Here is a 26,980-nt window from a genome sequence, read left to right on the forward strand (position 1 = left end):
TTCATAAAATTTATAGTGTTTCATTCCTCAAATTTTCACAGTTCAACCACATTTTACTTTAATGTGGAATTCTAAAAAAAAAATATATTACTTTGCATCAGAAATACATGAATTCAAGTATACAAAAACATTCTAATGCAAATATAATTCAATACACAAAGGAAGACAAAAATGTTCATAAATAATATAGTCCAAGGGCGATACCGACTCATTGTCATCAGTTAACAGAGCAACTAGTAAAATTATATACACATTGTAGCAAAATTTTAGCTTCATTATTTATTTTCATTTTCAGAGCATCTGAAATCTGTAATCACAGCTGCGACACTCATTATTCTCTGTAGACATTAACCCCTCACCAAAACCAAACAAAACCAAAAAAACCTTTCCCCTCATTTCTTCCTCCTTTCCTCTCCCCTCAAAACTTCAAACTATAAGATTTCTAAAGTGATGGAAAAGTAGAGAAGGAACATCAGTGAGACCATAGGTGGTCATTGTTTGTGGAAGCCTTCATGGACATTTTCTTAATTACATGATGGCTCTAGTTTTGAATCCAATGAAATACACATACCTTTCATTGATTATTCAGTATTTTTTTAGCTTTTCAATATTCTTATACACTGTAATAAAAGGTGAAGTTGAAGTGTTAATCAAAAATTAACTTATTAGTCAACCAATATCACCATTCATGTTATCATTTCTAACCCACCATGCATGTTTGACAGTTCTTCAGAGGCCCATTTTACTTGACCTCAATAACAATTACTACCACATTTTCTGAAAATCAATTCATTTAGCTTGTACTTAACATTTTGGTTTCCTCCTATTCTGCTTAAACTTTGAGCAATGTTTGCTTTCCAAATGCACTAGCATGCAGGCAGTAACAAATTAATCCTAAAGTAATAGGTATATGAAGAGGAATTATCTCTCCCAAGGAGAACAATACACCCCAAAGCAGTAAAGGACCTCTGTTCAGTAGTTTTAGCAAATGTAACAGGGAACCTTATTTCAACCAGAGCAGAGATGGTACTGCTGAGCTTGAGCATGCACAATAAAAGCCAGAACATGGTATTACTAATAAATAACTAAGGCAGAGTTAATTCCTTCCCAAAACTTAGAGAACTTAAGGAACCAGTTGGACTTAGTGATTCATTAGAAGTTGTAAATTCTAACCTGAACTGCTGTTCTGACTGAGGCATTAATTGCATCATAACTGCATTCTGCATGTTACATTAATTTCTTTATTGGGACATTCTCAATGTCAGACTGACATTGCAGAGGTACAAGTTTTACGGTCTGTAGGATTCTGATCTAGGGTGCTGCTGAAATATTCAGTGACTACAAAAGTTTAGTAATATATGTCACATTGAATCGTTCAACAATGAAAAAAGTAGGAGCTCAAATTGACAGCCCACATAATAGGAAGAAATGTGGGTCTTTTCTGGTTTTTTAATAAGTATCCTTCCAAATATTCTGTAGAAACCAACAAATTCAAGGTCAGTTATGAGCTACTCCTGAATGGGGAGTGACTATATGTGCTTTTGTGATGGACCATTCTTGAAGGCTAAGAAAGAATAATGTAGACTAAAAAGCTACAAAACTGTGGAATGAAATTCTTGTGTAAAAATCTTCCATGAAAAATAAAAGCAACTTGAGGATGGTTGTTTCATTGAAATCATCACAAAAATTAAAATGTCTGGGTAGCATATGAAAAACAAAAACCATGTCATCCTAATTTTCTTTAAAAACATATGGATTTGTTAAATTTCACATTCAAGTAATGTAACATTCTCATTTTGCAATACGAATGATAAAAATCTGACCTGTGTAGATGAATCACTGTCAACAATGAAGCCCTTTCCTTAAATAAAACAAACTGTCCCAACTTATGATGATGATGATGGTGATGATGGTTAAGTATTCTGTTTGTCTTCTTTAAATATTCTTTCGATAAGTTTCCAGCCCTTTATAATTTCATTTAATAGGAAGGTCCCGCAAAATAATACTGAGATTCTCTTCTTGTGCTATTAGCTAGACTGTTTGTTCTTCTTCTTGGCACTTGAACAATTACTGAATAGGAGATTCTGTCATGGTTACTTGATACAGATTCCATTATTCCAACAACTGGATTACCATTAAGCACTGTGTTGCTAAGCTTTTTGGTATGTCATTCTTTCATTATCATTAGTAGGTTTGCTGTATTTCCTAAAATATAACATTTTTTCAAACCCAAAAATGAAATTATTATATGGCTAAAATTATTTAATAGACATTCTATTAAGAACTGGAAAGATAGTTTACAGAATTCTCTGTCCTGTGATGATATAATGGGATATTACTGGGAAAATTTAAAGGCTTTCACATGATATTCTTTTAACACTTCTTAAAAAAAAAAAAAAAAAGCCTAAACAAAAATGCATTTATTTTAATTCAAATTCTAATAATTCAATCCTAACAGGCAATTCAAATACATGGTACAACCTATTGTCTATTATAAAAACAAAACAAAACAAAAAAAACAAATAAAACCAGATAATTTTGTTTTGGACAAAAGTTACATCTTATATGAAATAATTTGTCACTAGCAGGTGGGGTTTTTTTTCTGAATTTATGATTAAGAAAGATATTTCTACAATAAGAAATCTTTGGAACTGAAGGTATCAGATAAATTCAAATGCTTTAAGCCATTCAGCATTTTAATTAGTAGATCTAGATAAATATTTGAGTATAACCATATGCATATTTCTCTTTTAGAGTTTTAGGTGTATTAAAAATTGAATGTAACGGATTCTTTTCCATTATGATCATCTGGAATTTCCCCAAATGAGCAAAAAAAGGAAGGGGGGGGGCAGGGAGGAGAGAGGTGGAGAGAGAGAAATAGAGAAAAAGAGAGAGAGATTACAGTGAGATATGCTTTATTTGACATATTCTCCCTATGGAACAATTAATTTGGGGAATTTAATAGAGTTTTTCACTAACTGATAGAGCTGTGCAATGTTTCTCCATTCTTCTATTAAAATATTCTAATTAAATCAGTCATCCTAGTCCCATCTGTTATATACTGCTCTCATGTGGGGTGGCTGCTGGATTCTCTCCAGGGCAGCCACTGTATTTAGCTCCCTTCATGGCTGGTTGGATGTCAGACACAGCAGAATCTTGTTCTCAGTTAGAAATTACTACTAAAATATATTTTGCTGTTACATCGCACACGGAAGAAACCACAAGACAGTCTGCCCATCATTAAAAGCTGTAGCTTGACAAGATGAACTGAATCACATCTCCCTGTTATTTTCTGTAGTGCTGTATTGCTTTTTAATTCTTTTGAGACAGGGAAGGGGGATACAAGTTGGAGAAAAAAAAAAAAAAAGACGTGTCTAATTAGCTGTTGGAATATACTTTGAGCACTATTCTCCTCCATGTTAAAGAAGAGGTTCCTTTATAATTATTGCTGTAGATACTGTTTATCAAAGGAACGTTAAGTGAGTAAATGAAGATTATTTACGGTGTTACAAGGGCAACTGGAATCAAACACACTTGCAAATCCATGCAAGGGCTTCAGAGAGCTGGCTGTCACCAGCCCAGTTGCTTACGACACTGTGGACAAAATTCTGGTTCCACTGAAGTCACTGAATTTTACACTGACTTCAGCCCAGCCAGGATTTCTGTCTCTGAAGATAATCTATATGCATCTGTCAACTAACTTAAACTAAATATGCTTCATTCACTCCCTAGAATAAATGAGCTTTACATTTTTCAAGGTCAAATTTGTTTAAACTAGTTCATATCTGATTACTCCACCTCAGGAAGGAGGTACCACCACTTTAGCTAGTTATATAGCTGTGGTGAGAGACACACGTTCAAGTGGAAAGATTTATCATCACATTTATACATTGAGTCAGTAATTTATATTCTATGCCTGTAAAATTTGGGGTAAATATGTAGCCTCATCGTTAAAAATCAACCAACCATCAGCTGCTTTACTTAAACTTTTATGTTTCTTAGGTTTTCATAACTTTTCTTTAAAACTCCCACACAACTCTATCTATTTGCATGAATAGAATGTAAATATTTGTCAAAGGATGAAATGTAACAACTCTGAGCTGCTGTGCACAGCTTCTCTAAATAGTCCCTCCTTTACAGGAGTGATGGTGTAAGCAAAGCATTTTGCAGATTTGCACAGGTAAAGTATAATCCTACAGAGTCTAGTAAATTTTATTGGATAGCACAAGATTTGCAAACAGACTTCAAGAGTCAAAGTAGAGCCTATGGATGGTATTTGTGAAAAGTAACGAGAAAGGAAATGTTCAGCATACCCAAGTACTTGCAGATAATTCTTGAAGAGTGGTTCCTGTTGACATAATACAAATTTTTCCTCTTTAATGTGGTCCATGAAACTCCTAGACAACTTTGTAATAGTAGAAGCAGGATTTTCCACTAAAAATTGGGGCAGACTTAGTGTGCAGACTGTCCACACATCTACATATACATTGTAAATAGGTGAGAGATTTAATTCTCTCAATCAGCTTTCTGTACTTTTCACTTTTAAAGAACCAAAGAGGAATATCCTTTCATTGAAAGAATGCAGTGGCTAATTAATTAGGCATTTCTCCCTTCACCTTAAAAAACCAACTCATCCAGCCAGGGTGTAGCATAGCTAAATGCTCAAAGAGCTATCAATTAAAGTAAAGCACTACGAAAGTGGAAGTATGCAATTAAGATAGTTTGTCAAATTATTATGAAAAAAACCCACAAATTTATACAGATCAAATAGAAAGCAAGGAAAATACATATACAGAATTTTGCTATTAGCAGTTTATCTGACCAGAATATCTTTACTTGTAAATACATATATATATTCACACACTAAATTACATATCAAATATCCATAGCTATGCACATGAAGCCCTATATGTAAAATCAGCCTAGAAGTTTTATGAAGTATAACATTAAGAATGCCTACCTCTATGACTTTTCTAACTCAAACCTATATTTCTTAATGATATGTATCTGTTAAAATCAGATTTATTTATATAAAATATTTAATCTTTATTCACTAAGAAATTTGTCCCAAAATGCAATTTCATTAGTTATTCTCCTCCAGTCAAGTTAATTTAAAATAAAAGCTTAAACATCTTAGCTATAATACAAGATTTTTAAAACCATCTCATAATAAATCTTTACAGAAAATAGTATAAATTAAACATTTCATAATTTGTTATTGATCGTGGATTATTCTGGGTTATTGAATTTGAATGTTGTTTCATTTTCTTATCTTTATGAACTGCTGTCTTTGTTTTCCTTTTCTCAGTTACCAATATTGTTATCACTGCATAATTAACAATTAATGCTTAAGTCTACAATTTTGCTTTTATTTGTATTAGTTCTTTGGTTTTGATTGGTTTTATAGCTTCAGTGGCTTCTGTTAGAGATCAAAAGTCTTTGCCTTTTCTCAGCCAGATGGTACAGTTTCCATGTTCAGTGGGAGGGCCACATTTCAAAAGCCAGCTGGATAGAAAACAGAATAAGAAGCAAATAGAAGGAAACCACATCTTCAATACAAAGCCTTCAGAAATATCAAGGAAACCACAAAAGGCAAGAGGTGAAGTGGTAGAATAGACAGGAGACTCAAATGCGTAATATGACTTCTGATATTCAATATAATTTTGGTAAGTCACAAGGTATGTATTGCTCTACTGCATGCCATCAGCCCTCCTAACAGACTGCAAAGACTATTTCCCCAAGAGAGCACTGAACAATAAAGTAACATAAAGGTTATTTCACAATGAAAAATGGTTCCATTACTTAACAGACTTTTCATAGTATAAAAATTGGTGATGGAAAATATCTATTAAACCATTGACTTGCTCTATTGCTATTGAAGAATTGATCAATAATGTAGATAACCCTATCATGTACACTAGATTTGGATGTGTGTTCATGAATTATCACTGAGATTTTGTTCCTTGGGGAAACAGAACTCATCCTGAGTTTATTTTACCTAATATTTAGATTATCTCATTCTTTTTTCTATTCTGATTCAGTTGATTTTGGTTCCCTCTACATCCATGATTTAATTTTCTTTTTTCTTTTCATATCAATTTCAAAGATTTTCTTTTTTCCAAGCTGTGATTTAGTTATGAAATATTTATCTTCCTCTTTTCCAGAATAACATTTATTGACTTCCACAAAATCTGGATCAAATCCTAAAATCTTCTGTTCAGACTCTAGTATTTATTTCTATACTGCTCTGTGTATACTCATGTACTGTTGCAAGAGTGCAAAATTAAAAGACAACAAAATCAGAATGGTAGAGTTTTATGACACCTTGCACAGAAGCAGATAACTGTAACCCATAATTTATTTAGCTTTTAAACACTCATATAAAATATTTTGCTATTGTTTGGGATTTTTTTTCAAAAGTCCTATAAAAGTATGGGTGTAGTATATTCAAAAAGGCATTTTAGATTTTCCCAGCTACAGGGAGCTATATGACTGTAGCAGGAAACACATTTTCCAAATAGGAACCAGTTATCACTTCTAGCCCTAGAGGACTAGAGATAATGAACTTTAAAGCTGTGACATTTTTATGTACTGAAAAGGTATCTATAATTTTTAACAGATTTTTATAGTTCTCTTCGAGTCCTCTTCCATGAAGCTCAAAGCAGGTGGAGCATTTAGCATAATACACAAACGTAAAGTAATTCCAAATAAAAACCCTGAGTAGTATCAAGTATTCACAATTTTTTTTTTGTTGGTCTCTATTGTATGAAACATGCTGTAGCAATATGAGTATTGTATGTTGTTTTGCTTTGTTTTGCTTTGTGTATGGAAGCAAAGTGTTGACCCTCCATCACCAGATAAAATATGTGCCTCAAAAAGGAATTTTTCTCCTTCTCTGACATAGCATTCCCAAAACGGCTTTTTCAGGAAGCATTTCTGAATCCAAGCTGAGCAGGCAAGGGAAGAAAATGAGCAGCAGTCCTCCAAGCCAAGCGAAGCACTTTTTTTCTGGTAAAGAGAACAGGGATGATGATGATGAATACTGAAGGCAAGACATGGTTTTACAACAGGTAGTCCAAGCAAGCCAAACCAAAATGCTTCTAGCCTAGCTTTCGTGAAGAGAGACCTCATTTACACAGACACTGTCTCCTGCTGGAGGCTTTCTGTGGCTTCTACTGTTCTTCACCGACCAGCAACTGAATGCAAGGAATCAGTCTCTCAAGAGGTAACTAAAATTTAGGTGCATAATATGTTCTAAAATTAGGTAGTCTATATTGTGCACTTGTATACTACGTCACTCTGGTACTCCACATGTAGTAACAATCTTAGAAAGGAACATGTCTTCTTTAAAAATTAATTTAAGTATAAAACAATTAAAAACCACAATAAAATTACTTACAAAAATACAAAATACTTTCATGGCTAATATACAAAATGTCGCTGCTGTTTTTTCCCATTTGAAATCAGTTTCCAGATCTGTTTTTCATATGCATAAGAATGTTTTCCAGGTGTTAATACCTACCGGGACATACACTTTTCTGAACAAGCAAGACCTTTGTTTGTGGTGATTTAAATTGTACTGGTAAAAACCTTTTTTGAAAGTGAAATGACACATTTTTCCTCATCTGTCCTCCTCTTTATCATATAAGATGTATCTAAATCTGGCTTTGGTTGAGTAACAACTCTGAGCTAAACACCTAATGGACAGGCAGCAAGTTAATATAAGTAACACACAATATGACACGTGGGATCTGTGTAACACATGTGAACAATGGAACAGTTCAAAAGCGTGTTGACATCTCATGGTGAGTTCATTATCTAGAACAAAGTGGTCAGGCAAGTACATAGGAAGACAGTTTTTAGAAAGAGGGAAAGTGAGAAATTTATTTTTGAAAGAACAAGTAAGGCAGTCTGAACAGATGAGTCAACTAGCTACAGAGATGAAAATGTCCTTGTAATTAAATTTCAGGGGAATAAGAGTTCTTGTTTCAAAGACACAAAACAGTCTATAGCTGCATCGTAGTCTTCTACATTAGTCATATTGAATAAATTTTGATTATTTTAAACTAAATGAAATTTTATAAATATACCAATCTATAATAATAGTTAATACATATTAAAAATCTATACATTAAGTAATATTATCCTTCTATGATTAGAAACAATAGCTGCTGAGGATTTCTCAGCTGAACAGTCTTTTGTGCCCTGAACTGTAAAGTGATTTTTTTTTTCATCCAGACATACTGAATAAGGAGTTGCAGTGCAGTCCTTTAGAGCCTGTGGGCAAAAAGTGACAGAAAAAATATGCAAGAAGCAGAGACAGAGGTTTTCCAGGTTTTCCAGGAGCCAAAATGGAGAACATCAGCATAGCCAATTTTGCTTAAGTTTGAAGCAACCATGTATTATGAAAATAAAATTTTCTTAGCACACTCCGTAGAAAGGGCTTACCTGCTTGCATTCTTATTAGTATAGATGCTTTATAAAAAATTTAAAGAACAGGAATTGAATAGAAAGATGTAAATTGTGTTGATTCCTTAAAATTTAGAGCACATTAGAGGGCAGTTCTAATTAGGGTCACAGATTTGATAAAGACTTTGTTACAGCCTCAAACCCACTTCCTTATTTCTATCTACTTGTGTACTCTTCCTCCTCTGTCGTCTTCCCCTCTCCTCCTTCAGGAGCAAGTTCCAAGTGAAATGTGGCATCACACTGTCCTGATTTAACATTGACAATTTATACTCCAAGTATGCTACAAGTTGTACTCCAAGTAAATGCACTTTGAGTAAATGAAATTATATGACAAAAAAAAAAAAAAAAAGTAACGGAAATAAATTTAAGGTGCTTTGTGACCTTTTACACAATCCCCATATGGTAGTTATTTTCTGGAAGAAAACATTTAGCAATTAATTGGTAACACACACAGCTAACATACAATAGTTATGGTTAATACAGTAAAATCCACAATATCACCACTTCTACAAGTAGTAATATTACAATGTCAGGTATCACCAAAACTTCTGAGAAGGCAAGTTTGAATCCTGAACCTTGTGAAGCCAGTGTCAAAACTATTTAGTTTATAAATGAGCAATTCAGTAGGCACTGGGCTGTGTCTTCAAACTGCTTCTTTTAATAAATGAGAAAGTTACATTAAAATACCATTTAGGGGGAGCTGGAAAGTATTTCAACATTCCTAAAGCTGTTTCACAAGTCCCAAAACAGAAATAGTATGTTCTGTGTAAGTATCTCAAGAAGCAAAGTAAGAAAGAAGGGGGAAGTGAAGAGGGAGAAAAGGAAGAAAGAAAGGGCAAAAGAAAGGAAGGCAATTCAGGCATGTACATTTCTTTCTGCAATCAACACTGCAAGTATGACATGAGATTTCTGGTTATAGACTCATTTCATTCAGATGAAAGACAGAAATATTTCATAGTTTCATGTCATAGCAAAAATGGGGTGTTGTCTAACTTTGAAAACCCCCCAACTTAATTGCTTGTGTTTATAATAATGATTAATAATCTTTCCAAATCCCATTTTTGTCCTAAAAAAAAGACAGCTAGATAGATAGATTATTGTTTGTTCCCACAATAATGCTTAGACTATTTAGATTGGAACACAGTCTAAAATAGATGCTACCATGGGAAAGGAAAAGAAAAAAAAATGTCAAAAAACATTAGGTTAAATCTGTTCTTGTATGAAGACTTGTATGAAGCTTACATCTTTCCAAGATGCAATTATAGAAATTTTCTGCTAACTTCCTCATTTTTAGCCTAAAGAAAGTAAGAGGACTAGAATTCTAAAACGGCTTTCCAGGATGGTTGGGATAATTCAGAAAGCAAAGAGAACATGGAAAGTAAAATCTGAATTCAAATCACATAACCTAAGCAAGATTTCACAGAAGGTAGAATGTCAAAAGAGCATAAAGTGTTGAATGAGTAGTATGAATGACTAGGAGACCCCCATCTCAAATATGGTGTTAATATGGGAAGTAACAGGTAACCTATTCAATGTATATGTACCTTTCACATCTAAAAACACTGACACTACAAAAATAGAATTGTAGCATCTTTCTGGTATGGACAAATGTAACAGTGTCTAACAGAAGAATCAAACAAAAGCTGTAGTTAATTTTTCATGATTTTCCATTTCACACTATGAGAAAATCCTGGCTATGGATTTTGTAGAAGTATCACGTAGATGTTTCTAAATGCTACACATCATGAGGGGCTGCTGGGTCCTAGAATTCATGGACATGTAAGATACTAAAAGGTATTCACTTTCCTGGCACAAAAATCAAAACATGATAAAGTCTAGTTAAAGGAAAAACAGTGAAGTAAAGTTGTTCTGTTGTCTACATCTCTATCATGGTTTCTTTGCCTCTATCTTTCATTCTTTGTTTTGGGACTTGATGTAAGATTTCAAGAAGGGTTTTAAGATTAAATTTCTTTCTGTGTTAATCCTTTAAGCTCTTCCCTTTGGACTCCCAACCTCAATGACAGACTGTTCATTCACAGTGTCTGAACTCTATCTTTAAGAATGAGGAATAAATGCAATGTTGCTAAATTCTCACTTAGTTGTCTAAAAATTGGTGTTATTTTCACAGGGACAGATCCATCTCCTAGGGAAACACCCAAGCATTACTTATTTTGAGAGAAAGAGAGAGAGAGAGGGGACCCTTCACAGTTATGTGACTGTGAACAAACTATGCAGAATGTTTTCACTGTGCTTAATAATCAGCAGCAGACCTCAGAGTAAAACAGTAAATAATAATTTCCAGGACTTTCTACCATTTTATGAAACACTTCAAAGTTAACATGCTTTTATCTGATGTGTTAGGTGACATTTGACATGTCTTCTAATAAGACAGCTAATTGTTCATGTGTGTTTCTTTTCCCCTGGTGCTGATAAAGGCTGCCTCGCACCCCCTTCCAATCCTTACTGTTGGGTTTGGTCAGCCCCTGGCTTTTGCCAGCCATCTTACCTGCAATCTCTTTCTGCCAGGTCAAGTTTTATAGGGTTATCTGGTGTGGACTGTGAGGCATGAGGAAAGTGAGGAATGCCAGTTGTTTATCTGATGTGATTGAAACCATCCAATTGCTCACCAGGAAGGTCCTGAAGGTTTTCTTTATCTACCTATACTTAAAAAGGAAATTAAACTACTGAGAAACAAGACATTCTTATACAAATTATGACACAACTGGAACTATCTTGTGTTTTCATGACTATATTATCTAAATAGCAAATACTATGATTAATACTGCAAGGTCTTTCAAATTATAACTTATATTCAAAGCTTTGCAACTTTCTGTGGAAAAATATTCACCTTCAAATGGTATTTTACATGCTTTGTTTTACCATGATACTTACCATCAAAGGTAATTTTAACTAAATTTCCTCAAATTATCTAAAAAAATTTAAAAGAAGTTGAGCACTGTACTTTTTAAATACAAATACTCTATCTGTGTGCCTAATCCTGTCATAAGCTCTGTAGAGATGGAAAAAACTGCAGATATAATGGATAGGAAGAAGGATTTTGTTCCAAGATGATACTGAATCTAAAATATTTGGAGATTGAATCTGAAATAAGACCTTTAAGTAGGCTTCACATAATAGCAGTGAATTTATGGTTATTATTTCTTTGTTTTTTTGCTTCTTATTAAATAAAAATTCTGGTATCAAAATATCGGTTCTATCAGTTTGAAAAATAGCTATAATGCATGCATACAGACCATTAGATTGAAATTATACAAATGGTGAAAAATTCTCTTTTATTTGATGTTTTTCTAAATTAATTTCAGCTTTATTCTAAATCAGAGTATACCCAGAAAGTGGTCCTGTAAAACAAACTCATTCTCTCTCTCTCTTCCCCTTGAATTCTCCCTCCTCCCCAGAAGGACAGGAAAAATGCCTGCTTTCCATTTTTGCAATGTATTATCACAAAGTTTTAGCTTTCGAAATTCTATTTTCTGGGGCTCTTTTCTTTTTCTTTGATTCATAAATATTTTTCATTCTGTTTCCCTGTCTCTTGTACAAGATTTTAAAAAGCCATCAAAGTGTCATACCCTAAAGGTTATATACTTCGACGCAATGAGAAAGTATATATTTACAACTGTACGTAATAATTCTTGTCTGTGGTACCTGTTTTTCAGTGCATCAGACTTTCTTCATGATGCATAAAGTTTTCTGTTTCTTGTCTTCGCTTCTTTATCAAGGCATACATGAAAAACAAGAGATCAAAGACACGTCCAGTTTTATATGGCAAGACTTTTTAAGTATAATTCCTATTAAAAATATAATACTGTTTCTCTAATCTGCTAATACTGTGTGTGAAAATTGAAAGATATCATCTTCTGGAAAAAAAAAAAGTCATATTTTTTTCCTTTTTGTCATTTGAGATTAATTCCACTGAACTAATGAGACTTTCAGAATGATCCCTATTAAGTAAAGCTGATTTTAGGAGCACTATTTATAAATATTTAGGAACCAAACCCGTCATATTAAACCTTGGAAAATGACTCTACACAAATATTGTCTGACAGTGACCTAATTAGAGTAATTTGCATATTAATGAGACTTTGAAAGAGATAAGCAATAGCATGCTTGTAATAGATAATTAATTTGTGTTTCAAAATAAGCTATGGTTATTTAACCACAATTCATATGACACATTGAATTAGAGGAGTTGAGCAAGTTATTTTATAACAATAAACAACTGTTACAGCTTTTCAGTTTTACTTAAACTCCCGTCAACAGATTTCCTTTATGTCGAAAAGGTAAGGCTGTTCATTAAGCTTTTGATTTTAAAGTTTGTTTTGAAAAAAAGAACTAGGGAATAAAGTACTTCTGCACATCATAAAAGCAGCACAACCTGTGCCATATGTTGCCCCTCATTTAGTATGTATATCGACACATTAGCCTCTGCAGCTGGTGTACAGCTTCTTTTTCTTCCTAATCGTTTTGCTCCAGTCACATATTGTTTTATTTGTGCAATACATGACCATACTTCATAACATGCCTTCCATTGTTTGATTGCTTTCTGAACTTTCATTGTAAGAATAGAAGAAACAAGTGGTTTAAAGCTATAAGCTTAGAAAAGACACTGAGTTGTGGCTCTTGACATATCTTTAATAATGTGCTACCATCTTCAAAACACTGAATTTGACCTCATTTCCCGTAAAAACGAGCCTTAGCTTACCTAAACTATGCATAATTGAAAATTCAAAGTGGATAAGTGCTGTTTCAGGTTACAAAATGACATTTCTAAAAGCTCTGATATATAATGAAGAAAATACATCTTTGTGAAAGCTATTAATATCTGATCGATTTATATGTCTGAAAATGTTTTTTACTGATATGTAAACCACACATTTAAGTCTTAGGTTAATCTTTTTTCTGTATTCCTTCTATAGAAAGGCCATGTATCTGTACAGCTTCTCTTCAAAGGCACTTTTCATATTAGAGGTAGAATAAGTGATTAATGCTTAGCATATTTTTAACCATTACTAAATAGCTATGTAGAAATGTAAGAATAATTCAATCTATCATTCCAGTCATACAATTACAAACATATCATCGTTGATTTCACTTTCATCTTAGAAGATGTTTTACTTTCTCCTTGTGAATACTCAGCTTCCAACTGCACACTCCTCCCAAAATTCAGGTTGAAAATGTGGACAGAGAGTTTCCACTCCTACATCAGCTGCAGCATACATTGTTTTCATTAGCAGTGCTTTTTAGTTGAACTTTTATGGCACAGAAGTCAGTAAGCAATGTTGGTGTTGCAAATGTTTGAAGTTGTGTCGTCACACAGAAATATTATGAAGTTGCTTTATTTTTTTTCCCTGCGGTATGATTCGCTATGTCCAACAGTGCTGCCGTGAGATAAGGAGAGGACACTGATCATTGACTTGAGTATTCAGAGGGATAGGCTATACAGATGCAGCCAAAGAGAAAAAGGGATGAAAGAAAATATGAAATCTGTATATTTAAAAAACCACTCATCTGGATGTGAACATGTAAAGCTGTATATGTTGAGATCAATAACTAACAGTGGGCTTTGTATTTCCTTTCTTTTTCATTGCACATTGGCAAGCAATCACAACAGGTAAATGTGATTGCTGCAGATAAATCTAGAATAAAAACTCAGAAAGACAGACAAATGTCAGCTGTAACCTTAGCTGATAACTTAGATTTCATGCTAAATCTGTCAATCTCTTCTTCTGTGAGTAATATATTATCTTTGTTTTGGTGGCAAAACCAGTTTAACAGTTCCATCCCACATACCCCAGCCATTTGTTCCTGCCCCTGCAATACAGATGTAATGCCCTTGACCTTACCATTTGTGGTGATAAAGCTCTCTGAGGAACTACACTGCAAAAGGCTCATAAAAATGATGCAAGGTTAAAATAAACCTAATACTGAAATAGTCTAAGTGTTAAGCATAAATTTAAAAATCAGACTTTTTTTGTTGTTTACAGCGCACCTTGACAAAGACTTTTGTCAGAGAAATTGAAAGGACGACAAATCATAGATCAGGAATGAGTGGCTGGAGACAGGAACTTCCTTCATAAGCCGTCTTTATGCCCAAAGCCAATGTATGGGGTAACTGTGCCTACATTTCCTCTTTTGCACTTGGAAACTGCATGGCATTACTCTTCATTCTTACCTAAGTATGTCAGTGTTCCCATTACCTTTAGAGAAATTAACCCAACACTTAACTTTAAGCATATTTTTATAGGCTAAGTCTAGGCCTAGTGTTTCTGGAAAGAGAACTTCTCTGTTAAAATCTGGAAACTGGTAATAATAAAATTAAGCTGTAACCTTTACCATCGTATATGCTTAGTTTATAAAAAATACAACAGTGAGATTTGTATTACAAAAAAATAACATCAAAATCATGGGAGTCAGGGCAAGCTTATGCTGGAAATAATCTACTACAAACTTAAAGACCTTGGTGACGCACAAGGCTCTAGTCTTTGAAGGAACTTCCCAAGTGGATGAATATCTCTTTCTGTGTATATGAACTGCCTTATAAACTAAAGGAAAGTAAAGCTTACCATGCAGCTGTACTTCGTCCGGCATGGTGAAGTGTACCTCCCTAACATGTGTCTGGGACCATGAATAAGTCAGATGAAAAGTGCCTCAAGAAAAGATGAAGTGTATCAACGTCTCCCACATTTTCATCTTTCATGATGCAAATCATGAAGCATAAAATAAGTGCCAGCTAATTCACTGCAACTGACTAGAGAACTACAAAGGATTTACAATGATTTATTAAAATTCTTCTGCTAGAATATCTTCCTCTCCAAAACCATTAATCTCCGTTTCATGTAAAGCTGAGGCTTGCCTTTGGTTTATTTTTGTAAAGTTAAGTCACTCTGCAGTAAAACATTACTGTTAACAATTACAATGTGCTTAGCAATGCTAAAAATATGTGCTAAAGATATAATTGTGGGTGTACAGTTCATATAATAAAAGGACTCCACAGAGAGATTTTCAGACATTTTATTTACCTTCATGGTAACTGAAAGGTCACCAACCAAGAATGACATTAACAGGCATTTACAGCAATGAACTGTCTACCTTTGTAGCCACAAAGGTACCTAGATGATTAATACCACATTTGAATGGGTCCACAGAAAACAGAAGTGAGGCTGGCTAAAGAGCAGTAGTATCTAATGACAGACTTTTTTTTGTAGAATTTCCATATATAGGCAATAAATAGCAGATTCATTTTGAAAAGAATAGCAAGTTCTCATGCAAGATGTGTTGGAAAAATCATCCACTTTGATAGATGTCTAAATGCAGAGACAGGAACGTAAAATGGAGGATTTAGGAGCCTTGTGGGATTTTCACTTTTTTTTTTTTTTTAGCAGACACAGGAGTCAAACTTTTTGAAAATAGAGTATTGACTTGTGAGATAATTTAGTTCTTCAGAAATTCGATCAGAACAGTGAAGGGTAGAGAAATTAAACTTGATATTAATAAATTAAACTGTGTTGATATATTGATATCCTTCAGAAAAACTATAGTGACCTTATTTGTTGAATTGGAATAAAAATAAAATCATCATATTATTTTAAATTAGAATGCTTTCAGTGTTTGTTAGCATTGTTTTGGTTGGTAATGCAGTGCAAAATTGCATCAGAATAAAATATAACTATGGTAATGTTATTTTTTTATGCAAGCTTGGTAAAATGGTAAATTCTGATGTAAGTCTAAGAAATGCTCTTGTTGCAAGCTACAGAAATTAAGCCTTAATGCATAAAGCTGGAGAAACCTTTGCAAAATAAACTGATAAAACAGATAAAAGAGGTATAAAGAAACATTGTAAGAGTAGTTCCTTTGAGCTCTCCTGAAAAGATCTGCTAATGGACACTATGGCACACTCTTTCTGTCAAGCAACAATATAGATAAACATTAAGTTTAGCCATGAAGATCGTTAACTCTTCTTGATTTTTGCCTAAGAAAATTCATTACATTAGGCAGCAATTTTAGTATGACTGGTCATATAACTAGCCAAGGTAAAAAGTAGTAATTGGACCCTATTTAGTTTAATCTGATCTGACCAACCAAAAAAGACTCTGGGCTGGAATGATATCTAAAGCTACATCCTGTAGGAAGCTACATCCTGAAGCTTCTCTACAGATAAAATCGCTGCATAAATATTTCCATGAAACTGCTACAAAGTCACCAAGTCTGTCTCCAATGCACAGAACCAGAGATGCAAGTGGTAATGGGACAACTCATTTGGGCAAGGGCTGGTCTTTCGGCAACCATACTACTCAACTAAACAGCAATGATGAGAAAAGAAATTCTTCACAGATATGAAAAATGTTTTCTCATTATAAGTAAATATTAAATTAATTCTTGGTGAACCATAAGATGTTCAACATACTATTATATTCTGAAATATTCAGTATTGTTTTAGTGTTTGATAGAAATCATAAGGCCATTAGATTAGCTAGACCAATCTCATGTGTGTCACAGATCACTAGATTGCATCCCATTAAACCTGTTTTTGACCAGGAACATGTATCAGGCTAAAACTTTGCTCACATTATGTTAAAATGCATGTTATGGCAGACCAAAATATACCTGGTTTGGTAACAAAATGCAGAGCCTGAGATTTGGGTCTGAATTTAAAAGGGATGTATGAAGTATCTGCATAAGTACTTGACCCTTAGGTTATTCTGTAGAAAGAAATTAGGAAAATAAGCCAAAATACAAAGAAAAGGCAGGTTAGATAGGGGAAAAAAAGTATTTGGTTCCATTGGCTGTAAGACCTATGAGGTTAGTTTGACCTGGTAAAATGGTTTGGATAGGAATAGCAGACAGGAATTCTGTAAATACTGAGGAATATTTTGCGACAAGTCATTTACCTAATTGCAGGGCTAACTGAGTCCTAACTGTGGACTAATTGTCCTCCTCACCTGTAATATCTGTGCACTTTGGGGCTGATAAACAATGCAACCCTCACATTACTCCTGTGAAGTACAGAAGAGGGGAGATTTTTTTGCTTGACAAACTAAAATATTGTCAGTGATCTGAGCAGGATTGCATCAGTTAAGAACCACTTCATATAACTTTGCTGCATGCCTGTTCTACTAAGTATGAAGACACTTTTCCTCTACTAATGTAAGAGTTAAGTGATTGTGCATAGTATCTTCCCCAGACTCTGTCACAGTCTTTAATAACTCTCTCACATCTACCAGTAGTTAGTTATCACAAGACATTAGTACATAATGTCTTCATGCCAATAAATCTGTTTTTCTTCATCTTTGAAAGCAAATTTTTATTGCTATTGCATTACCAAAAAATACACTAAAAAAGCCTTTGTTCCTAAAGCTCCTGGCTTGTTACTCACTTACCATTCATTTCAAGTATTTGAACTGTAGAAGGTTTCTTCGGATGTACAAGCCACAAGGTATTTTTCTGTTCTTAGGCTATGTGTTGCAAGTAAGTTCAGAGTGAATATTGAAAATTATCAAAACTTTCCATTACACTGAAAAGAAAAGCTAATGCAGAAAACTCACAAACTGCTTTAGAAAGAAAGATTCTAAAAAGTGTTGGGTGAACAACAGTTGTGTGCAAAGCCCCTATATTTAACAGATCTAAGAAACTACTAGTGCAGGTTTCTTCAACTCATTCTGTGACATGCCCTAGACATTTAGGCTGATTCCTAAAGAAGCAATAAGCATTTTTATGCGTTAAATAGATTCCTAGCAGGCTGTCTTTAGAGGGAAGCCAGAGACACTGCCGATTTTCCTATTACATTTCTGTTCTTTATTATCCACAGACACCTGGATAATCAGTCAGGGTCAATATGACAACAGGCACAGTAGGAAGCTATTGAAAAAGCAGATGCCTAAAGACACCAAGACAGCCGTGGTCCTTTCACTTCTCCCTCCCCCGCCTCCCGCCTTGTATCAGAGGTCTGAAAAGTCCCGTACCATCAAAGAAGGGAGTTTGGGCTATTGATATTTTTGGGGCATGCTAACAAACACAACTTTCCCTCTACCCACAGTTCAACAGAAGTCAAAATAGTAATTTTCCCAGGACTCTCTCTCCAACACTCAATCTCCCATTTTCCAACTTTCAGTCAGCAAAATTCAACTTTGTTTACATTCTTAGAAGTTCTGAGCTAAAGGCACCAACTAATTTCAGTGTTCACAGAGTAAATACAACAGACAGTAATAGCTGTGGGACTTCTTATTTGCACTGTCTTAACACCAATCTTCAGCAAAACTCCTGTTGCTCTACAAACACAGAACTGTAAAATGGTTCCTTGTCCCAAGCTCATGTATTCTGCAGTGCTACCAAGAAGCAATGAACATTAGCCTAAATGGAGCTTTTTGGTTTTATAGCTAATTTGCTACACGTAGCCAAACTACCTAGTTTAATATTAGCTGGGGTAATTCATCTAAGCTAAATTCCTTTTTCCACAATCCTTTTTCTTTTTCCACTGAGGTAAGTTATACCTTAAAGCAGAGTAATTAAGAATTGAAATAGCATCTCTTACCATTACCAAACTAAAGAAAACTACTTCTTCAAAATATTTTTCAAAGTTTTAAATCTCTTTTTAGCATATACGAAAGACTTAGGGTTTCAGAGGTTTTTTTGGTTTTGTTTTTCATTATTTTATTCTGCAGATGGCAGTTATCAAGCATATACACTGGGACAGCTTGATAGATCCACTTGAAAGATCCACTTGAAGGAACTGAGAGAAAGTCTGAGTACTAGCATGAGTTATCCAAAAGAGATACATAATAAACTCAGAATATGTAACATAAAATTTTAGATTACATCACAGAGGAAAAACAAATACAGTTCCTATTTTCTCCTGAAGAAAAAGATACTAGTGCAAAATGATTAATCTGTTAGAGAAATATTTTTCCCTTGATATTTCACTTCCATTGTTTTTTATTATGCTAACTAGGTACCTGAAAACTTTTTAGGAGTAACCTAAAAGCAGTGTTTAGGCTAGCAGCTTTTTACCATTTACAACACAGATACAGTGGCTTTATGGCTGGTTTTAGCTTTATATGCTACCAATCTCACACTTTTTTGTTAGCTGGGAGTTCTTCTTCTTTCTTCATTCATAAGAGAAGTAATGCTACTTGGATAACCTTTCAATGCTGCCATAGTTTTAGGGGATCTCTTTGTCTTTGGTATCTCTGCAATGAACTTAAATGGTGTTAGTCTGACTGTGTATCTTGCTGTCCATTGAGGTCAAAAGGGAGTCCTAAGCAGTCAGTTCCTCCTAATGACTGGAAGTCACCAACTGATCACAGGAATCAAAGCATATGAACATTGCATTTATGATTAACAGGAAAATTAACATGTTTAGCTATTAACAAAATTTCCCTCCTACTCTAGCTTTTGCTTGCCTATTAATAACAAAGTCTACAAGTAATGAGTCAAGTAGTGACAGAACAGAAATCCCTTCTAAAGTTCACTAAAAACATCATTAAATTTGATATTTTAAAGAAAGAAAGGAAGATAAATCAAATAAACTTACTGTCTCTTTTATGGTAAACATTGATGTTATTCTCATTTCAGATACTTCCCCTTACTTTTTATTCTCTAAGATTACATTAGTTCTTTGGTCATTACAACTACACTTTTACCTTCTTTCCATGTTATAGAAATTTTAGTTTCCTACTTACTTTCCTGAAATCTGTTTCTTCTGCATGGTTAAGCACAGTTGCAATACCAGACTAAGTCACTGCTGCACAGTTTATAGGAGTTCACTGTAAACATCTGAAGTCATAGTTTTCCCTCTGTGATCTCCTTTTCTCTTTCATTCTTCAGATATTTGTCTAGATTTTCAGTTCTTCTGGTTTTCCTTCATTTTCCACACCTAATCAAGTACTTGTAAGCTAACAAAGAGAGCAATAGACCAAAGTACAGAAAAGATGCTTAACAGTAGTTATTGCCCTTCATGAGTTTCCCCATATGTCTCCTCATTGTAAATTATTTTGGAATCTAGTGATGGAAAGAATCATGATTACTATATTGTGGGTTTTTGTTGTTTATTTTTCTCCCCCCCCGCCCCAATCCTTTCATAATGACTCAATGAGCTGTTTCCTACTAGCATGCCCACAACTTCATGCACCCATATTTTCTCTTGATAACTCCAAAAAGCAGGGTCTGGTGTTGGGGGAAAGGATGAGAGGGGGCAGTGGAGAAAATGGTTAGTGATTCCAGTGAAATGAGAAGTCTCTTTACTTAAGGTCACTAAATCAACACTTCTTATTTACTTGCTCCATGAAAACATCCTTTTCTTAATAACCTGCCTCACCTCACCTGGAATGTTGCTTGTATTGGTATACTGCTGTGAAAATGCTTCACAATATTACAACATAAATACAAAACCCTAATGCTCTGGAACTAGAAGAAAGGATGAATAAAAAAATATGAGAGACCCAGCCCATACAGCATGATATTATTTTATAGTTCTTACTTTTTTCAGTATTATGTCTAAGTGAAATGCATACACTTCAAGTGTATCTTCTATTTCTAAAGTGCTATACACAACCACAAGAACAGAGAAATAAAAAATAAACTCACATCTGTTACTTAGTGTCTTCAGCTATTATACATTTATCAAAGCAACACATAAACTTGGCTAAATCTGTATCTGAATCAAAAGTTCAGACTCTGCTGAACTGGAAACTCTGAGGTGATGAATCCTGATTCCTGACCTAAATCAGACCTCAGACTTTCCAGTTGAGCTACAACTAGGTTTTATTATCTCACATTTCACTTTTCATCCTGAGTGCAAAAATAAGAGAGAAAAGTGTTTCTGCTAACCAGATTCACACATGCCATGAGTTCTGTTACAGAAGATTCCTCATTTTATGGCTGTAGGGTAAAAATGATAGTATATAGCCCCTCTGTCAGCTGAGAAAATACTGCCCGAATCATTAAGAATGTTGTAAGGAGCTGCTCTTTTCAGTGTGTAACCTAGCTCTGTGAGGGACTGCATTAAAAGTCACCTTGGAGATGTGCGATAGTAGCTAGCAGCACATCACAGAAATGACATTTCCTTAAAAACAAAGGTCATATGTTCTGTTCACTCCAGGTAAAAATAGCAGAGGCCTCCAGCACTGCTCTTGTGCAGCTTTTTCATGGCCTCATAGCACAGAGAAGCCAACTGCAGAATTCGAAAGTTCCCGTTCTCCTGAAATAATTCCCTCTTCCAAACAAGCATTCGGTTACTTTAAAACCTGTGGTTCTCCCTATTAACATTTCTCTTGTATAACACACAGCAGTGGATTTTCTGGGCCACTGAACAAGTGTGCCATGTGACAACTGAGGGAAGAGCAAGGGTTGAGAACATGGGTGGCTCAGTTATCATAAATGTAAGTAAGCAGTATGTACAAAGGCAAAAAATAATCTTTTTTGCTGCATAAAGCAGCACTTCAAAGGAAATGTAAACACATCTGCACTTTATACCTTGTGCATTAGACAAAACAAAAATACCACAAAATTCTGCTGAGAGACTCTGAAAAGGGGCATAATTAACCACCATTACATTCACTTAGGCTTCGTCAGTTGCAGACTCTCTTTGACCTCCTTACCAACACATGAATATAATGGAATCTACATTGGTCAGGTATATACTGATCTTTTAGAGGGAAGTGCAATTAAATTAAGAATAGGTCTCTTTTCCATTCAAATATTCATACTGCCTTCTTTTAGTTGCTTTAACAGTTATGCTTCCCTTTGCTGACATTTCAGTTTATAAATTATACTGCCTCAGACTTCTAGTGGCAATTTCATGGTAATACATAAAAGGGTGTAAACAAATTTTAACAAGGTGTGAGCCTGAGTATAACAGCCAATTCTGGTATAAGTCAATTGGGCTGATGTCAGTAGAATTGGAATTGCAGTGGGCTAACTGAAATAAGAATTTCATTCAAGTGATTTGTTAGACACGTTGCCAATAAAATATTTGTATAAGTCTACTACAGTTAAACAACAATTTTCCTATTAGTTTGATCCAGATTTTTTTTTGCATAATATGTGAAGATCTTGGAACCACTGTTAAAGAAATCTATAAACTGACAAAGACAAATGAAGCTATTGGGCTATCGCTTATGAGCACTGGTTTCCCAGCACAAAGAATGAATACATCCACAGTGATCTGCAAGCCTCTGTACAAATAAGGTGATTATTCTGGCATGCAGGTTCTTCAGATGGTACCTATAAAACTGCAGGCCAGTATAGCTATACCTCAGCATGTTTTGGTTTGTTTTGGGTTTTTGCTAGAAACCCTTGAAAAATATTGCATTATGACCTCCCCGCTGTACAGTACAATTTAATTTCTGTATATTGAATTTGTATGAGGACAGGTTTAACCTGTATGAGGGGTTCTGTAAAATTATTTTAAAAAATCGACTAGGATTCCATCGGTACAATTCCCTGTGGAAGTCAGCTTGTTTGTATGTTTGTTTGTTTGAACTGTTCTTCTGTAAGTGTTTTCAGAGAATACAATCATTAAACAGTAGAGGCAAAATACAAGGCTTCTCGTGCAGCTACTTGAAAATACATTTTCGTTAGTCAATTTTACAAAGCCACCTGGCATGATCTTTTCCCAAGCAGGAATCAAATGACAGATCAACCCTTAGAAGGCGCTAATTGACACAGGATGATTTTACAGTCTACCTAATAATCCAAGAGCTGTGATCATACAGACATAGAAGAGGCTTGAGAGACCTGAGTTTGACTTGCCATTTGCCTATTGGATCACAAACTGGTTGTGGGCAAATTATTTCCCTGCACTGAGACTCAAATTACCATATGCAAAATTGAATTCTTGATATTTTTCTGCCTTTTAAATTGCTTTGACATGTCTGGCCCAAAAGTGATACATAGAAGTAGAGCTAATAATGCCCACTCCCATGTACCCCATTGTCGTTGTCTCACAGATTCCATTTTGATTTTATTACATGTGGTTTGGATTAATCTAATCTGTATGATGCTACAGACAGCAACAAGAAAAGATACATGCACAGACACCACTTATTGCATTTATTGCAATTACTATTCTAGTCAAAAAAGCCCTATTTATTTACTCCTTGTTTTCTATTATATCACTCAAACAGGTTCTGTATAGAATTTTTTTTCCTTTTTTTTTTTTTTTCTTTTCTATTAAGTCCCAGGAAAGGAAAGCCATGTTACTGTGATTCATCTTTGCCGCAGAAATCTTTTACACAGTGGAAAACAATCTGTGTGGTATTTTGTCTTCTGTATTTTCCCAGTAAAATTGTCCCTGCCCCTCAAATATTCTATATGGAGAATTTAGACAATGTTTAAATTAAAATTCTGTTACATACTATTAGTATACATAGGAAATAAGAATATATCAAATAGGAATTATGTATCCCTAGGATGGTGTGCAGTTATTCAAGAGCATGCCTGAGTTCTCTGCATTAGATTATAAAAAGCATCTCTGAAATGTTATTGTTATTTTTCTGTTGTACCTCTGTTCTTTAAAAAAAAAAATAATCAAAACCCTCCTATTATTTTTCAGTAAAATAAACAGTTTGACTATTTTGATTTGTTGATACTGCTACTTTTTTTCTTTAATATTACCTGTTACTTCCTCTTCTGGGCAAAAGTCCACACCCAAAATATTTTGCTTTTAGTTCCTGTTTTGATTATCATTACTGGCTCTTTGTAGGGTAGAAAACCTGATAGTCCACGTCAAGAATTAATGAACTTTCTTTTTTTTTTTAAGAAAGAAGATAAATTGTTACCTTGAAGAGGCACAGCCAACCTGTAGCTACTGAAACCAGATGTGCAGACCGCACAATCATAGCAAGAATGTTATAGGCAGCACAGAGGCCATGGTCCAAGCACTTCATTAATCATTATCACACCGTTATCTACAGGTGGTCAAGGTTTCTATAAACTTTTTGAAGAGATTTAGAAGAAGAACTGAAGACTAAAGAAGTGCTTTTCCACACATGATAGAAAATGTGATGTAATGATGAAAAATTCAACAAGCATGCAGTTAAACAACACAACTGATAGCAGACTGTCAGGAATCAATGTGCTTGTTGCAAATGTGAAATATTCAGTAGGTCTGGCACGCTAATGTGCTTTTTTTTTTTTTGCCTTTTTTTTTTTTCTTGTCGTGTAAACTATATCTACCTCTTCATAAACATTTTCCTGTCTTGTCTTCAAATCAGCCCCTGGACATTTGCATTACTGATGCAGGCAAATTCTTCCAGAGCCCTAGGCTTCTGCTGCAATTAGGTCTTTTACTTTGATCTCCAAATTGTTTTGTCTGAGCCCAGCTAGACTCTAGACTCCTCTAGGCAGGAGCTGTGTACAAAATACACTGCTGAGACTCAGTAAATACTAACATCCTATGTGAAATAACTCTTACAGCCCAGACTTATGATGTAAAACATGAACTATTATCTGAATAGACATATAGAAAAAAATTGAATGTAGCAATGTAGGACAAATCCTGTTAGAAAATAAAAAAATAAAATTATAAAACAAAACAACAAAAAAACAACAAAACCCCCTAAAAATTGAAATTAAGTTTTTGGTAAATAGGAAAAAGAAATTGAAAGATCTTTAGTTTCCATCTTAGTCTCTTGCTCTGCCAAGTTTTTTGTCCTCCCTGCCAAATATCTTGCTAATTCATTCTTAGTTATAACATTTTGAGGAGAAAGAAGTATATTTGTGTTGACTTCCATATCTAACATTATTAAAAACCAGTAGATGAATTGTTGGCTCCTGTCTGAGAATCTTTTCTTCTTTCCTATCACCTGGTCCAAAATCTCATCTACTGTCCTGTTTCCCATTTTTACAAGTCCTTTTCTGCCTCTGCTAAGAACTGGGCACCTTTCTTGCCATTTGAGATATCTTGCAGACTGTAATTGGTTACACAGTTATATAGTGTGAATCCTTAACTCACACACAGCAGCTAAGATTTCATCTGTTGAGATCTGTCAGGTGGGATTTCAGGTGTGTAAACAGAGGCAGTTAGTGCTATCTGAGACACCTGAGTATCTGAGAAGACATCTACATCAGACTGTTACATATGATGTAAAACCTTGGGGGAACTTGTGCTGTCCTGGACTAGCAGCTGGAAGTCTGGCAAAATTCCCTAGAACCACTAAGGTGATACTATACAACCCTGCTTTACCAATGCATAAATGCTTACAAGGTGAGAACAAAACATGATTCTTATATGAAAAGCAGCAAGGGGCAAAGTTACATTAAAAATATATTTATGAATGTCCTTTTTATAATTTGTATGTATGTAATTGTGTGAGATACATATGTCTACGTTAGTCTAAGGAAGTTAAAAATAAGCATGTTAGTTCTACTCCCTCCTAAAGCAGAGGATAGCTGAATTTAAACATTTTTTTAGAAATTTGAATTTTTGAAAAATCAAATCGTACGATCAATCTTCATCTAGATATTCAATTTTTCATTAATTTACTTATTATTCAAAAGTCTCCTATTTCATTGCAGGCAGGAGAGTGTTGCTTTCTCACATCTTTAACTAAACTGAAGCCCAGAATATTTTTGCACATATTTTACTCTAAACACATGACTCACAATGATTTTAGTCATGCAGGTGCATAAAGTTGAGCATATGTAGACATCTTTCCAGGATTAGAACATATATTTTACAGGTTATAAACTGGCACAGTACTAGCTAAGCAAGAAAAAAATTTCTGCAGCATAATAATTTGCTTCCTTTTCACACTGGATAGAGTCAGCTCTGTCTAAGAAAATATGAATTTGTTTTACTATTATAATAAATCTTTTTCTGATCTTTAACCATCAGCTTTGGTCTCTCATGATCTGGAAGTGGCTTAAATTTTGCCCTGGAGTCAGAAATGTATTCTAAAGCAGAGATATCAAAGTTGGAATTTAGTTAGAAATACAAAATAGTTTCAGCAATTTATAAGGAAGGATCAAATATGTTATATCAATTTATGTCATTTACAACATTATAAGAAGAAAACACCAGTGGAATTTTAAGCCTGTTGTGGGAACAGTCTGATTAATCAACCATAACTTTAATAGAGTCCTTTAGCAGCTTTGGCATCCAAACTTGATCTGTTTCAATTAACTTTTAGACATTCCAAAACCAATTGTTTTAGACAACATGAGTTAAAAAGCAAATACTATTCGACCTGGTAGTATCAAAGCCAAACGTGAGTCTTAATGTCAATATGTTTGTTCCACAATCTTATCTGTATGACCAAGTGAAAACAGAAATTTAACCATGCAAAGTGGAATGACAAACATGACAATATTTCTGGCAAAAGAAAATAAATCAAAGTTAGCAGTGCTCCACCTTCTGCAGGAAGATCATTTTTCTACACCCAAATCAATTTAGACTTGCCTCTACTTCCATACCATGGTGAATTGATAGTAATTATTCTGAAGTCAGGTGTAAAAATAATATGGAAAAGAGATAATGACTTCAACTATATGATACCCT

At 34.4% G+C, this 26,980-nt stretch overlaps 1 long non-coding RNA gene across 2 annotated transcripts; it reads right to left on the reverse strand.

Annotated features, from left to right (window-relative positions):
- Nucleotides 1–24,299, reverse strand: LOC148055836 (uncharacterized). 2 transcript variants are annotated; one of them, XR_015705080.1, is made up of 4 exons: nt 24,261–24,299; nt 12,133–12,196; nt 10,976–11,132; nt 1–7,008 (listed from the first exon to the last, which is right to left on the reverse strand). It is a non-coding gene; the product is annotated as an uncharacterized LOC148055836 (long non-coding RNA). The 2 variants fall into 2 exon arrangements; XR_015705081.1 differs by having other exon boundaries at nt 12,133–12,193; nt 24,261–24,280.
- Nucleotides 24,300–26,980: the final 2,681 nt, after the last annotated feature.

The sequence above is a fragment of the Nipponia nippon genome, unplaced genomic scaffold, assembly GCF_047370975.1.
Source record: "Nipponia nippon isolate SJK-2023a ecotype South Korea unplaced genomic scaffold, ASM4737097v1 scaffold_2, whole genome shotgun sequence".
In the NCBI taxonomy this organism is placed as follows: Eukaryota; Metazoa; Chordata; class Aves; order Pelecaniformes; family Threskiornithidae; genus Nipponia; species Nipponia nippon.